Below are 17,082 nucleotides of genomic sequence, written 5' to 3' on the forward strand. Positions count from 1 at the left end.
TACGTCTCTACATACTTTTTCATCACAATAGACGCCAGAGACTGGCTTTCAAACTGTACTTTGGGCATCACAAATAAAGTATCCTACTATAAGTCAAATTATATTTATCAAGGAAACCATAACAATCCATGCCATTAGCAAACTACAATTATATCGTAATATAATAACCACAATTCATGAATATACATAATGCATAGGAACCTAAAGTTGTATTGTTTTGAGTGTTGTAATAACTGATACTGATAAGTTATAATTTTAAATGGTTTAAATTATTAGGCAAAGGATGCTTAATAATTAAACATATAGGATTATAGGCACATATTTGATAACGTGGATCATTAATGAGTTATTTGCTAGAAATTGTATTGTGGTAGCGAAATGATATCAAACACTTATTATGCACTTAGTGAATACGTTTCTGCGCGAATCGTTTGCTATCATCATTACGTTACACAACAGTACCATTACCTGCGTCTTAGAGGTGGTGTTTGTAGGAAATTGAACGAAGCATAGACTATGGAATAATACGCAGAAGTGACTGACGGAACATCTTGGGAATATCAGTCCCTACACTTCAAATGTCAGGAATCAAGCGACAAAAGAGCTGACCAAGATTTTCGTTGCCTTTAGAATAAATAGCATCAACTCTTTGTAATTTTAACCCACAACAACAAACGAACTACTCACGAGTATCATGTATAAGAAACTCATTCAATTTTGTCCACAGTGTCCTAGGCTTTTTATTTGTCTACAATAAACAAGCCAGATACAAATCAAGGCTATAGGTACCTACATAAATAAAAAGATAGAGTTGAAGTATAAAGCCCTCAAGGCAACCTTTCTTAAATTCTTATTTTTATTTCATGTATCTGTAGTCTGTACCTTGCTTAAAGGCCGTGAAACCTTCACGGTGCAGTAATATTATGGCAGCAAATTGAAAGATAATGTATTGTTCTCGATTTATAAAACTGGGAACTATAGTGACGTCACGGTTTTCTCGAACAGCCACGGGTGTTGAAACGTGTTCTACGGCCATCTTAACATTTAGAATGGGATCAGTATTTGTACTTACGATATAAACGCTTATAAAACGTACTAAACTATTACACGTTGAGTAAACAAGGAAAAGGAATGATCATGACGCGGCGGTTAGTACAATTTGTCATCATTACGTAAAATTAGCAATGCTATGAATATGCAGTTGAAATAGCTAGACGATAAAAGTTTTAAGTAAACTGAACACCACTTGACGAAGATCCGTCCTCGCTCTTATCTGGCGCGTTTCACGTTTTGTCACGATGCACAGTGTTTTATGAAGACCATAATATTTCTTTCTATTTCTTTTTATTCAAATGGCGATTTAAAATGATAGCTACGAAATCCCCATTTAGCTAGCATGTCTAGTTTTTACAAAATACATTTTTGAAAATTTACTATTTTTAAATTGTATGTATTTATTTAGAAAACTGTTTTGTTAACCAATTAAAATGTGCATGTATAATATGGAGTATCTTATTCTACAAAATATTTGAAAGCTTAAAAGAATCTCGTTGCTTATCGAAAAACGGGTATAATTTTGGATCTGAGAGAACTACGAGATTCTTTTAAATACGTAGAATAAGATACTCCATCTATGACTCTATGTATCTAACATTGTAATTGGTTAACATGCTTAGCGATTATAAATAGTCAATTTTCAATTTTTTTTTGTAAATACTAGACATGCTAGCTAAATGGGGATTTCGTAGCTATCATTTAAATCGCCATTTGAATAAAAGGCCATGTCCGAAAAATGTCTTCATAAAACACTGTGCGATGGCTGACTGACATCTACGGGGATCAAAATCTAGTACTGTGTCGTACCCGCCACCTAAACACTACAAGGTAAAGATACTAGAATCGCAAGGCCAGACGAATTATCTGAATAATGTATTGAATCTATTGAACCAAATAGGAACGGTGACTTAAAACTAGCGAAATATGATTAAGATTTATCAGCATGATCGCGAATAAGTTAGTAAGTTTCTTCGATTGAAAATAAATTTAATCGTTAAGTATTATAATAATTACGAAGATATTTAGTATCTTTTGAATTATAAGTGACTGAGTACTTAGTACACAGATACATAATAAGCTACTTTCTACGTTAACACAATTGTGAATACAATAACCACATAGGTAAAAGAGTTAAGTAATTGCCTTTTAATAAACCCGTTTAATTGATAGTTAATTGTTGACATGATAATTTATAATCATGTAGTAAAATTAACCATCAGTTAAAGACTATCAGTTTAGTTCATCTGTTATCGGATAATCGGAAAAGTATTGGCTGGACTTTCTAATAAACTTCAATTCAAGAATGACATCTACAGTTGAAATAGGCGATATATTTTGCAATAAAAGTGTAAAACTGATGTTCTGAAAAAGCCCCTTTTGCTGAAAACACACAATCCACTGTACAAGTACAGTGGTTTATATTAAATTATTAGAAGCACTTCATAACGATATAACAATTTGTTGTTTAGATCAGTCCGGTTTCTTAAAGGTTGATGGTCGTATCGAAATATACCATTATCGTTCACACTAACCTGGGGAAGGGCAGTCTAAACAGCTCCTCCACAAACTCCTGCATTGTCACACACTGCACTTCTCAGTACTATCCAGACTCGACAATAATGCATTCTGTACTGCCCTTGTGTTACTGTCAGCCCTTACGCAACTGGCTAACGTGTAATTGGATATTTACTTGTGACCGACAACTTATTACGTAACTAACACCGCTGTTATAATGATTATTTTCTTCAAACGTTTACTTCTTGAAAACTTTTCCTTGTCTACAACCTTCAGTCTTAATAATTGTTATAATTCCAACTAAACTAAACAACTAACTTTAATTAGAAGCGTAGTTATATTGATAGCACATTTTAGCAGGCTTACAATTTCGTTCGTTCGTTCGTTTCAGCCGAAAGACGTCCACTGCTGGACAAAGGCCTCCCCTAGGCTTAGAATTTACCATGCAATTTTATTGTAGCCTAGAATAATGATAAATCATTACTTATTTACATATCTGCTACACTGTAAGGCAGTGCATACATTAGGTAGGCTAAGCATTAGTTGAATACTAACGACATTAAGTTATCTAACTACCCTTTTTGTCTACTTACATATTTTGATAGTTAGAAAGTAAGCAATAAGCATATCATTAAATTCAGCATTTAGTTAAAGTTACGACAATTCTGGTTAGATAATTAGTTATATTTAAGTAGATAAAGCAAATGTTTGTAACTATGACCAGTTAAAAGCACTTCTTTGTGATTACATCCACTGAAATCTGGTGAAAACATCTACTGACTTATGAAACTATCCAACATTTAAGAAAGTTAATCCCTATTAGCTTTAACTAACCAATTCCTTTATACTTGTCGTCTACTGAAGCATATAACTTTAAAAACTTATTGAAAATAATTGTAATTTTTTCCTCCCTCGTCCAAAGCTACTACTAAGCTGCAGTTACCATCAGGGCGTCGTATTTTGTCCCTCATTATGGATCAGGTTTCTTTGAAACTTCAGGATCAAATTTCAAACTACTTACATGCGCTAATAATAGGGGAGGGGATTAACCAAACTACACCATGGCTGAAATGTTGGGCACTTTACTTTTAATCTTAGGCTGGGTTGCACCATCTTACTTTAACTTCGACAAACGTCAAAAGTCTGTCAAATTCCATCCAAAAACACCGGTTAACGTTAAAGTTACCGTCAAAGATAGGTGGTGCCACTCTGCCTAAGATTGTGTGTAGGTGGCCATATTGTCTGAGCAAGCGAGTAGCAGGTGCAATTTACATTCCCTTTACATGGTACGATTTGTATTCGACCTTTTCATTTTCGATAGCAGCGGTGATTCGGACGTGGGCATGTTTATTGCCTTGACGCTTGAGCTCTGACCTTTATTAGGATTCGTTATCAACTGAGTTTCTACTGGATCTAAGATGTATAGATCAAATAGGGATATGTGTAAGAAAGTTTTCATCCGCCGTTTTGCCAGTTTTGCTAATATATTTCTTCAAAAGATTGTCGAGTCATTTAATTTTGTCACTCAAATGTTTTTACCCTGATTCATACAAAAAAAATTGTAAGGTTCAATGAGAATCTCCAACTTCTTCATAATTTACATGGCTGTTTCGTTAAAACAAGTTTAGTCTTCGCCAAATGCCAATTCCAGTTTTCTTTCAGACTTGGAAAATTTTCACATGCACAATTGTTAATGTAATGAGATAATACATGTGACGTAAGGTGTACGTTGACGGTAAAAACGTGACTATACTCGTAGCTGTTTGAGCATACAGCTGACAACAGCCTTAGTTTGCCTACTACCTAAAAATATCCATAATCTTGGTACACAGCAGCTATCTAGACGTGCTAGATTTAAAGTAAACATAACCTGTTTTAGAATTTTATTATCATTTATTTAGGTATCATTTTGATTCCAGGAAAACGGGATTTTAAAGCTAATCTGATCAATTCAAAACAACCTGATCATCACTTTCCAACAGGTGAGATACAGGCCGAAAAAATCGCATCAGTGTTGTTGTTGATATTTTTGATAAAATTCCAATAGTGTAAATAGGGAGTTCTGGAACTGCCCCGAAAAATCCTATACGGCGGACAGACGTAGCCTTTGAAGTGTTTCGATCTACTTAAACTGTGTTGCTTATTTTTACTTATAACTATAGACAAAGCCTTAGCTATGAGTGTTAATCTGCGCTTATGTATATAATCTGTAAGCAGTGTTCTAAATGGAAAAGCGTCACTGGTAAATTAGCGGCTGCATGAAAGAGCCGAGCCTTGCGTCACTCATCGCCGGACCATTCAAACACCTGCCATTCAACTCACAATTGCTATAACAGACGTTGGACAATCATTATGTTCGCTTTTTCTGTTTTTGTCCTCGTTTTATCGCGTAATTACATACCTGCCCCGGCACTTAGAACAATTCGTTGTATTTAAATAGCCACTTATTAAAAGGCACGACGGAATGAGAAATTGCAAATTAAACAAATGAAAGTCACACCTTTAAAATCCAACTTGATCCAAATATGCAATGCGTATACATTTGCGACTGTCTAACGCCGCTCGTAAACGTATCAAGTCAACCTTCAGAAGGTTTCACCGCGCAATTATTCCATTATCACTACACGTAATAATGTCAACAAACAAACAGAACGCCGTGTTAGATACGACGGAAAATAAAGGAAAATTCAAACTCACCGTAGTCCAACACAGGCACAGTGGCTACACTACAAATCCCACAAAAACTGGTCCACTGCAAACTTTTATTTCACTTGGTTTTCTCGTTGGGAAAACTAATGAATTATCGTATGGTACGGAGTGAAATGTGCAAGCGACTGCGGGACGTTCGTCGGCTCGCTAAGTCTGGGCGCTACTAACCGCTAGCCGCGACTCGCGCGCCGCTCCGTTGGTCCCCGAGCCGGATAAATTCAGCGGCACAGTTGCGCCGGCGCAGGGGACCTGACCGATTCGCTGCGCCAACCGCTACAGTTTAAAGAGATGTCACAGATACTTTGCAATACTTGATAGTCCAGTCATTATAGTAAGTTCACCTCGGAATTCGAGATACCCAGCTGTAAGTCTGTAAATACGTGTATATTGACACCCTAAAAGTTGTCTCAAAACCTACATATGGTAGGGTGTAAGCAACTATTAAATTTCAAGGTCAACGGTCACAAAAATCGGTTTTTTGCGCTTTTTTAGAAATATCTCATTTCCTATGGGTTTTTTGCTATTTGTATTTATTATCAATATTGTAGAATACTTAATTCTCTACAAATTTTGTTTAAAAATTTTTTTTATACGGTGAACCGTTTTCGAGATAGAGGGCGGAGAGCGCGCGGTCACTGCATCACTTCAGGTCAACTTAGGCGGTTTAGATTTTTCATACAAAAGGATTTTCCCGCTAATTCCTGTTCCCGTGGGAATTCCTAAGTATACTATAACCTGCCCAGGAGTATGAAGAATAATTGTACCAAGTTTCGTTAAAATCCGTCGAGTAGTTTTTGTTTCTATAAGGAACATACAGACGGACAGACAGACAGACAAAAATTTTACTGATTGCATTTTTGGCATCAGTATCGATCACTAATCACCCCCTGATAGTTATTTTGAAAATATATTTCATGTACAGAATTGACCTCTACAGATTTATTATAAGTACTAGCGGCCGCCCTCTATCTCGAAAACGCTTCACCGTATAAAAAAATTTTTTGAACAAAATTTGTAGAGAATTTTGTATTCTACAATATTGATAATAAATACAAATAGCAAAAAACCCATAGGAAATGAGATATTTCCAAAAAAAGCGATTTTTGTGACCTTTGACCTTAAAATTTAATAGTTGCTTACACCCTACCATATGTAGGTTTTGAGACAACTTTTAGGGTGTCAATATACAAGTATTTACAGACTTACAGCTGGGTATCTCGAATTCCGAGATTCTTACCTAATTCAAGCTTAAATGACTGGACTATGATGTGAAAATTGCATCATAGTTCTCAGATTTCAAAATAAGTCTGCATTAAAATCTAACAACCTTTTTATATGCGCCACAGATATAAAAAGGTTGTTAGATTTTAATTCAAAGCCATAAAAAGCAAAAAACTACAAAGAAGTCACGTTGACTTAAATGACATAGACGTCAATACTTAATTGACGTTGTGAATTTGACTCAAAATAATCATATTTTTTAACTAAAAATGGAAAAGAAACGCACTCCATTCACATCAACTAGTCCTCAGCAAGGAAACAGCAAGTCGCCGACTTCTACTCAGTCTCCGAGCAAATCGCCCAAATCCCCAAACAGCACCAAGTCTCCTGACAAGTCTTCGACTAAGTCTCCAAACAAGTCTCCTAAACCTTCAAAAAAAGCAAAAGGAGACTGCATAACGTCGCCTAGTTCTTCTGGAACTCAATATTTTAGGAGGGAAAGTCATGGGGACGCCTTTGAAAGGATTAATAGCGATCAATACGTGGGCATGTCGGAGTCAATGTCTGGGTCATCGTTAACTTTCAAGTGCGTCCATGGCCCTGAGGGAAAGCAGTACACCGATAAAGGACTGTTGAAAAGGAACCTCTTGAAAGAACTGGACCCTATTCCTGTTGGTTAGTACCGTTGCTAATCATTTTTCGTCATCACCAATCAACTAACTTACTAAACCAGGATACTTACATTTCCCGCAATTGGCTCGCTGTATCCATTTGTCCATAGGAAATTAAAAACACAAGTATCAATTAAGTTTCGTAACAGTTTTCTTCGATCTTGCGGAACAAGATTAACCTGCACCGTTTTCTAAACATCAATACATAGAAACTGTAGGCTGTTAGGAAAAACATTGCAACTTTTTAGGACATTAACTAGCTAGATAATACTAACTTGCACACGCACTGTTACTGGCGACTGGTGGATAGATACTAGAGATCGACGCTGAGCAGACTTGTGGGTTTTAAGAATAATGAAATTGGATTCGTCTAAGCTAAAGCCTGAAACCTTAGTAAAATTGGATCTTGATCCATATTATTTTCGACTGTTTCTACGTAATGCGAAGAAGCCACCGCCTGCCAGGTTTTGCGTAAAATTATCACTTCGTCATGTGACGTATGTTTCGATTTATTGGGCACAAAATGTATTTTTCTGTAAATCCAAAAATACTGAGCTTGGATTTCTCGAACAGTTGAATACCTAACTTTTAAAAATTACTTTCTATACAGGGTGGAAACGTTAAGTGATCTCACTCGATTATTTCTAAACTATACAAGATATTGAAAAACTGGTTACTGATCCTGAAAGTGCTTCATGAGCTCTTTCAAACGGTACCAATAATAGGTTACAGAATAAACTGGATCTATCTGAAAATTCAATGTTTCCAGCTTCCATACTAAATGTTTGCCAGACACACAATATTAGAAGTGTATTTTTTTTTTATTTAATAATAAACTCTTAAAATAAACTCGTGAATTGTATTATTATTTAAAATGATTCATGGAAAACATTGGTTTTAGGCTTTACTTGCTATAATATTGTCAAGAGATGAGTGCCATCACTGTGGTAGTACTAAATGTATGGAAGAAGGAAACATTGAATTTTTGGATAGATCCAGTTTATTCTGTAACCTATTATTGATACCATTGGATAGAACTTGTGAAGCACTTTTAGAATCAGAAATCAGTTTTATGATATCATGTGTAGTTTTTAAAATAATGTGACTTTACCAAATGTATGGAAGCTGAAAACATTGAATTTTCGGATAGATCCAGTTTATTCTGTAACCTATTATTAATACCGTTTGATAGAGCTCATGAAGCACGTTCAGGATCAGTAACTAGTTTATTGATATCTTGTATAGTTTAGAAATAATTAAGTGAGATCACTTATCGTTTCCACCCTGTATAGAAGTCAGCTGTCTATAGATGGTTTACCAAACAATTAATGCTTTGTCTAATTAACTAGGTCTTGTTTTAATGAAAGTTTGATATCATTTGGATCGATTGTCCTTCAATGAACGCCGCTTTCTTCGCCCACTCCACTTACCTTTTGATGAAGTGTGACAGAGTGTGCTCAATAAGGAGGTGCAATAAAACAGCGCTGGTCTAATAATTTCATCATCTGCATACAGAATTAAAAGGAAAGTTAAAGTCTGCGTTAACTAATTACTGATTCGGATTTAAATCTCATGTTGTGTTATTTTATTTCTGTTATGTGTATCTAGTCATTTCACTTAGTACTAAATTAATATACTGCTGCCTGTCTGTTTTTTTACGATTTTACGCCTAACTGCTACGAAACCAATTTTGGTATTAACTTTGAAGCTTGGGAAAGGACTTATACTATTACTTATTCTGTGCTTATGGTTACCATTTTGTGCAAGCAACGTGTCCCCTGATGGTTTCTTCAACGTTAATATGTAAAACAGTTTGATTTAAATGGTCAACATTCTTGTATAGGTACGTTTACGAGTCATAGGTATATGTTTATGAGCTTCTTTCACTTTTCAGACCAGAAGTGGACAGAGCAATGCCCTCCTGCATACGGCTGGGACATAGCCAGGAAGCTGGAGTTCCTGGTCACCGACCCTGTAGGGGTTGACCAAGCCTTCCGCCTGGACACCCATCTCCGGGATTTAGCGAGAGTCTCGTACTATGGATATGTATCCTTTTGATTCGATATGGTATTTGTTCAGGTTCATGCACACATTGCACACAATCCATCAGGTTCATGCTAGGAGTTGCTGTTCCTTTGACCTTGAAGGTTTTGACGTGAAAAGTATGAATATAGGCTCCGATTGTGATAATTTGTAATGTCTCCAATTCAATTGCGTTTCAACTTAAGTCGCGCACGAGTCGATATTCCTTCCAGCTGATATGCGTTGAATTGCGTTTGAGAAAAGTAGCTTTTTGCCAGCTTTTACGTAAAGGCGCTTCAGCTTCGTTTTCATGAACTACTTACTTACCTGTCAAAACGATACCGCGAAACTGCGATACGGATTTGTCAAAAAGCTGATTTACGTTCGTCGTCCAATCGCTTAGTCGCAGTTGAATTTTTTTAGCGCAATCGGGGCCCTGCTCATCGACATGCATTGGCAATCAAATAGTTTATGTATAATTGCCTGCAGAAAATGTTATTACCAATATCAAAATATCTTCCTATAAAATATCCAGAAAATAGACTTATTAGGCAGCGTGTGCACAGTCGTGGATTACTTAGTGGAGACGTACCATAACAAACCTCATCTAAAGGAACACTTGTTGAAGCTGCTCATCAACATGGAAAGGCCTGTGCTCCTGAACGTAGCCTCCGATGTGATCAGTTACTTTGATACTTTGAGGTCTTATATTGGATTTTTGGGTGAGTCTTAGATCCGTGTTCTAGACCTAATCTACATCTGATACACCTCGTTCTTAAACTGTTAAATATTCATATAAATTGCGGGTCAATTTAAATCAATCATAGCCTAGAAATGTAGATATCTTCCACCATATCGGACCAATTTTACCAATCCTTTTTTTATGTTGAAATCCAAGGATAATAATTTCCGGGAATACACTAAAAACAGTCTAACAGCCTTTTTAACGCGGGCGAAGCCGCGGGCGAAAAGCTACTTAGTTCGTTTATAATTTTGAGTGTAGTTTTGGATTGCCTATCTAGTAAATCCTGTAGTTGGCGGATGGAAAATATAGCCTCGCAAGTACCCCTGTCTGGACGAAACCCGTTACATTACGTTACGTGACATTTTGAACATCAAATGGTCAGATCGAGTAAGAAACACTCAGGTACTTCGACGGGCAAATGTCTGCGGCATTGAGGCGTACCTGATGCGTCGGCAGCTTCGTTGGTGCGGTCACGTTTGGCGTATGGCTGACGAGAGGGTCGCGAAACGAATTTTCTTTTCTGAACTCCAGGACGGCAAGCGGAAACAAGGCGGCCAGTTCTTACGTTATAAGGATGTTCAGAAAAGACATATGAAGCGATGCGACATTGACCCCCTAAAGTGGGAAAAAACTGCTAGCCACCGTCTGGAGTGGAGGCGCCTGGTGCGGAAAAAAGTTAAGTTTCGAAGAGCAGCGGAAATCTGATCTTGATTCGAAGCGCGATGCTCTTAAAGCCAGACCAGCAGCGGCTATCACTTACAACTACATCAGCGGTGTCCTAACGTGTCGACATTGTTCGCGCACGTTTACCAACAAGATTGGCTACTGTGGCCGTGTGAGGGCGCATGATAGGGCAGCCCAGCGTAACCCTCTTATTGCGGACTAATAAAGGAATTTTGTCGTGGTTACCGTAGCCGAAAGCGGCTTGGGAGTATATACAGGGTGTTAGGTAAATGGGTATATGAGCCTACACTAGCCCATGTTAACATGGTCATATAAATGGTATGGTGAAGTCAGAAAATTGATATCTTCATTTTAATTATTTTAATTTTCATACAAATCGGATTTTATAAAATTTATTTTGTATGAAAATTAAAAAAATCAAAATGATGATATCAAATTTCTGACTTCACCATACCATTTATATGACCATGTTAACATGGGCTAGTGCCGGCTCATATACCCATTTACCTAACACCCTGTATATCTAGTAATAATATACTCGTAGTATGATGTCTAGTTTATTTGTGGTGCTGTTTAGAGCATTTTTGTAATGCGTTGACATGAAGGCTTTATTATGGAGTTAGTACAACAATTTTATAGGTTTTCTATTATGTGCTATGGAGTTCGTTCGTACCTACGTATTGTATTATTTATTCATAACATACGTGATCTAATCCATATCTACCACAACGAGGGCAATGCCACTGACACTCGAGGGATTTTACTGCCATTATGAAGTCGTTATGGTTATGGACCAAACGCGTGCCTGACATTTGTCTGAATGCACTGTCCCACTTTTGATTTGAGTTCGATTGTCTAACATGCTACTTATACAGGGTGTCCGAGAAACTAAATAGAAGGTTTCAGGAGATAGCTCATCCAGAGCTTTTTGAAATACACTAGGTATCTAATAGACCGAACGAACAATGTTCAAGTCACAGATTAGAATTTAGAATCTTAGAATTAAGCGAATACACGACAACGCAAGTAGAGGTATAATTTTAAAGAGGTATAACAACCCTTAAATATCAATCAGACATCGCATTTGAGGTGGTTTAACCTTTGGTTATCCAGGACCTAAAGACTTAGGCTGAGTTGCACCATCTTACTTTAACTTTGACAAACGTCAAAAATCTGTCAAACTCCATACAAAAAGCACCGGTTATCGTCATAGTTACTGTCAAAGTTAGGTGGTGCAACCCAGCCTTAGAGGCAAAAACAAAAACTATTCACAGTTGCTAAACAAAATTAGTAGGTACTTAATACAAATTCAACTGTTGCTCCAAAACCTACCAAAGCAAAGACATATTATGTAAATGCTAGTTATTCTATATTTTAATAAACATTATTCACAGGCCGCTATGAATTTGTGAAAATATTATCTTAATCGAAAAACTGTTGTGTCATTGGACTTTATTAGCTGCAAATTGACTCCTTCTGTCGATAGACTTCTTATGTCATTAGAATTAATTGCTAAGTTACTTTGGAGTTATGTAAGCAACTTACAAGAAAGTGATATAGACTCGCCTTAAATCTTCAAATGACATACGATATTATTAGTCATCAAATTGTTTTTAATAAACGTAATGTGAAAGCTATTAATTGATCCATGATTGGACATGAGGCCGTATAATAAAAATAAATAAATATCCTATTCATCTCGAAAAATATACATGAATCACCAATAATTGACGTGACATATTTTATCAGCGAAAGAAATAGGGGGACTGTCTTAACACGAAATATCATAAACATAAAATCACATTATTTTACGATTTTAACACACAAACAAAATTGCGCCTAAAAAGAAAGGTGCCTGGATGCGAGCGGCTCAGGACCGGTCTTTATGGAAATCCTTGGGGGAGGCCTTTGTCCAGCAGTAGACGTCTTTCGGCTGAAACGAACGAACGAATGAAACAAAAATTTGTACCTAAGACGCGAGTAGTTAAGTACTTACTGTGTTCTGGTCGTTGGAATTAGGTTAGGAGGAAAACTAGCGGCACCATAGGTTCCTTTTCGACACTTAAGTGGGATAAAGAGCTGATGATAATGACATGAATATCCACATCGTGAGTGCCTTACACAGAAATCATGCTTTAGTAGATGTTTACGTCACGCAACTTATTTTCGCTGTTTCACAAAGCTCAGCATTAACTTTAACACTTTTGTAATTCGTTTTATTATTTTACACATCTGATTTCTAAATAATTATGGACATGGTCCTCGCCCTCGGTTAACCGTGATTTTTCCAACTTCCACTGCTGCACTGGTAAGGATTACACCTGGTAAACAGCAGACGTGTGCGTGGAGTGACGTGGTAATTTTATGACACCAGCTGCTTACTAGAAGCCATACTAATAGTTCTACTACAGCCAGTAAGCGTTTACTGAAATAATGCTTTTGGGTTAATCCTGCAGGGTATTTGCTTATGCGTTTAGAAGACGAAGATCTGTTTAGTCTGGTCAGCAATGCTCTGATCTGGCAGCTATCTGTGCCTGACTGCATCCGAGGTCACGGCTGCGCTCATCTAAGGCACGTTCTGGCCGCTGCTCCGCCGGTTCTCTACCAAACCACGGTGAGGATGCTGGCAGTAGCCAACGCGCACAGATTCCCCACTTTCTTGGAAATCGCTTTGCTCCTCGCTTGTGACTCAGTGGATAACTGTGAGTAGATAATAAATTATTGTTACAATTAATTTGACACTAACAGCATAACAAAAAGTAACCAACAATTTCCAATGTGCCAACACGTGGACAATAGGGACATACATCAATAACAGACTTCATTTTAGACAGCACAGTCTCTAATTATTTTGTAATATTTTAATAAAATATCAAAGAATCTTTATTGACAGCGCAATTATACACTAATTATTACGACAAAATATATGTTTCGTTCTCAGGCATCGAAATGATGAAGGAGAATATAATAGAAAACATATTTTACCGCTTCAACCCGTACTTTCCTGAACGAGAATTGCCAATATACGATGTTAATCCAGCAGATCCTCAGGATATGAATGTAAAATTGGGTTAGTATTTAGAGGGGTAATTTCACCCAAATTCCTCACCTCAAATCTGTAGGAATTTCACATCAAGCATAGCGTTTTGTTTCAGGTGATAGCACTGTTAATATGAGCACAACCCTTTCTTTACTCTTGGTGCTTGTGAAGACGACGAGGGAATACGTAGAACAGAACCCAGCATACAGAAAGATTCTTCCATGTCCAGATATTTACAGTCAAAGGTACTTTAATACCCAAATGTTTAGAAATAATTTAATTGATGCAAGTACATCCATTGTATTAATGTCAATTTGTCATGTTACTTTGTTTTGCTGAAATGAATACGCGTAGGACGTCCATCAAAATCAACCCACGACCTCATAAAGGTAGCGGAAAGGCGCTAGATGCAGGCCGCCACCAACCGGCCATTGTGGAAATAATTATGTTCAGCTATGGCTGAAATGATGATGATGATACCAATTAATAACTTATTTTTATTAAGATGTTTTATCTGGGCGTACCGCTACGAGTGCCGCGCGCGGGAGCATCAGAGTGAGAGGACCACACTGACGGTGTTCGCTGCCGTTCTTCTTGACATCTTTAGAGAACGCCTGAATGCATTCTCCATGATTCTTATGGGAGGTAAAATCATTAGTAACTGGGTACAATTTCATGATAATTAATTACTGGCTCTCGTGCATTAAGGGTTCCAGATAGATGGCTTTTCTCCAGGACTGCTAAACCTACTGGTTGGATTTCATTTGTAGTTCATCTGTAGATCCTAATTCCTAACTGTAGGTACAGTCTATACTACCTAGTTTTAATTTTTAGTTAAATTATGATCGTCTAGTTCTGTAGATATTGTTATTTTAGCAATTTAGGTAAAAATCGCGTAAAATTTAAGAAGAGTATAAATCAGATAGTAGTTAGTGATTTGTAGACAGATGATAATCTATAACGTTCCTCGTTGTAGATGTTATAATTGTAAAATATGTTCCTGTCATTGTGTTAGCGTCATGATGAGCGTGTACAATTATTCTTATCTCCCAACACTACAAACGTTGTCTTTAACACAGTTTTCATCAGTATACTTTCGAATGGTGCTAATTTGTTGCGTCAACTCACAACTGTCTTGGATGGTCACTTTACATAAATGTCATTTGCTTAGGAAATCAAAGTAGGGACTAATTCTGCTTACTTTATAAGTTCTTTGATCAATTAGTCCTTAAGGTTAATTCTTCTCGAAAGAGCATAGAAAGAAATAAGCCAATCGAACTGTTGCGTCAGATTTCCTGGGATTTGCTGAGAATTTGAGGATTGTTTCACTAGGCATGTTTCCCTAATATGACCTTTAGAGTCGAGAATCTCTGATTTCTGATAACAGTGCATCCTCAAAATTAAGACTCATGATGTAACATCACTCTTTGTCATAGCGTTTATATTTTACAGGTTTCACTTACCTACCCTATGCTATGCTATGGGCGCTCCCATACCTCAGGTACTGATTTAAGCGCTAGACTTATAGTATACTAGCTTTCCGCCCGCGGCTTCGCCCGCGTGGAATTTTGTCTGTCACAGAAAAACTTTATCGCGCGCGTCCCTGTTTCAAAAACCGGGATAAAAACTATCCTATGTTCTTTCCCGGGACTCAAACTATCTCTATGCCAAATTTCATCAAAATCGGTTGCGAGGTTTAAGCGGGAAAGCGTAACAGACAGACAGACAGACAGAGTTACTTTCGCATTTATAATATTAGTTGGGATGTTTAGGTAAGTGAAACCTGTAAAACGGTAACGTGCCGCTGCACGGGAGGGTGTTTTTGAGACGCCAAACGTCAGCGAGACTTCAGATATGCTTCAGATTTGTATGCTCTGTCACGCCATAAGTCAATGTCACCCCTCCTGTGCCGCTCCCATACCTCAGGCACTGGCCGAGTTAAGGGCAAGAACTAGTTACATCTTTTCTTCTTTCTTTTTTCAGCCAAATGACGTCCACTGCTGGACAAAGGCCTCCCCCAAGGTTTTCCACAATGAACGGTCCTGCGCTGCCCGCATCCAGGCTCTTCCCGCGACCTTTACCAGATCGTCGGTCCACCTAGTAGGAGGCCTGCCCACGCTACGTCTTCCAGCCCGTGGTCGCCACTCGAGAACTTTCCTGCCCCAACGGCCATCGTCTCTACGAGCTATGTGCCCCGCCCACTGCCACTTGATTTTAGCAATTCTGCGAGCTATGTCGGTTACTTTGGTTCTCCTGCGGATCTCCTCCTGATAACCTCCTAGTTACATATTTTCTATTTTTACTGCAAACCAGATGTAATGTCGCTGTCCGTATTGACCGAGCTCCCGCCCAGGCCGGACTGGATCCAGACGGTCAACTTCAACACCAGTCAGCAGGACGTCCAGTTCAAGAAGATCCTTATCAACCTATGCGTGAACTTTATCAAAATTTTCCCAAGCAATATTTATGTAAGTCCATCATGGGACTGGTTGTTATGATCTCACTAAGGTCGTCTTTCTTCTATCATTCAAGACTACATAGTTTGTTGTGTTAAATTCTTACAACTCACGAAGGCGAGAGCTTTACTTGTATGTGTACGTGTACGTACATGCACATAACGTGGTGTAATGTCTAGTCTATCAAATCTTTTGAAAAAGAAACAGAGCGAGCCACCACACATGTACCTAAAGATCACTCACCTTCGTGAATTGCAACAACTATTTCTTATTTTGAGCTGAAACTTTCCTGTTCTGTGCTTTTGTGAAATTTGATGATCCAAATTAGTAGAGCTCAATTAGATAGCCCTCTTTCATGTAGTTTATAAAGGACATGATCATCTTTTTCAGGTTGTTAAAAGAGTTCAGACTCCAGTACTCAATAAATAAGTTTTTTTTGGGTCAATCTTTCTAATCGCCAAAACTAAACATTATTCGAATATTCTAGATGGTGGAATCCCGACTCTGGCTCATGGGTCTAATGTACCTGATAGACCCTGGACTCTGCTACCTCAGGGCGAGGTGGTCCCCTGCCCTCTTTGCGGAGTTACGGAAAACTGCCCTCCAGGCGTTGGTGTGTGTGTTGCCATACACACCTACAAAGCTAGCAGGGGATTACGGTTTAACCAGGAGGTAACTAATAGTAGGCTAAGATATTTAGAATTTATTTTGACATCAGGCGGTTTAGGAAAATTTTATGATTCTACAGGTACCTGCCTGTTATTAAGTTTTTATCTAAAACGTCAACCTATAAAAGTTACTTAAATTAGTATACCAACTTAAACCGTCGCAAGTTTCCTTTTTGATACAAACTACTTATGTTATCCGTCAAGAGATTGTCTATCGTCAGTTTTCTAAAAAAAGACCGTCTGTAAACTAAGCAATTTCCTAGTTTTTCGCTAAAAATTAGCTCGGAATTGCCTT

General features: G+C 37.7%; 1 protein-coding gene across 1 annotated transcript in view; it reads right to left on the reverse strand.

The window, feature by feature from the left end:
* The window catches only part of LOC135087162 (nostrin), a 75,607-nt gene extending 70,150 nt beyond the window's left edge, over nucleotides 1–5,457 (reverse strand). The window contains exon 1 of the mRNA XM_063982000.1: nucleotides 5,269–5,457. The gene's annotated coding sequence lies outside the window, so the exon portion shown is untranslated. The remainder of the gene's footprint in view (nucleotides 1–5,268) is intronic.
* Nucleotides 5,458–17,082: the final 11,625 nt, after the last annotated feature.

This window comes from Ostrinia nubilalis, chromosome Z, assembly GCF_963855985.1.
Source record: "Ostrinia nubilalis chromosome Z, ilOstNubi1.1, whole genome shotgun sequence".
Lineage (NCBI taxonomy): Eukaryota > Metazoa > Arthropoda > Insecta > Lepidoptera > Crambidae > Ostrinia > Ostrinia nubilalis.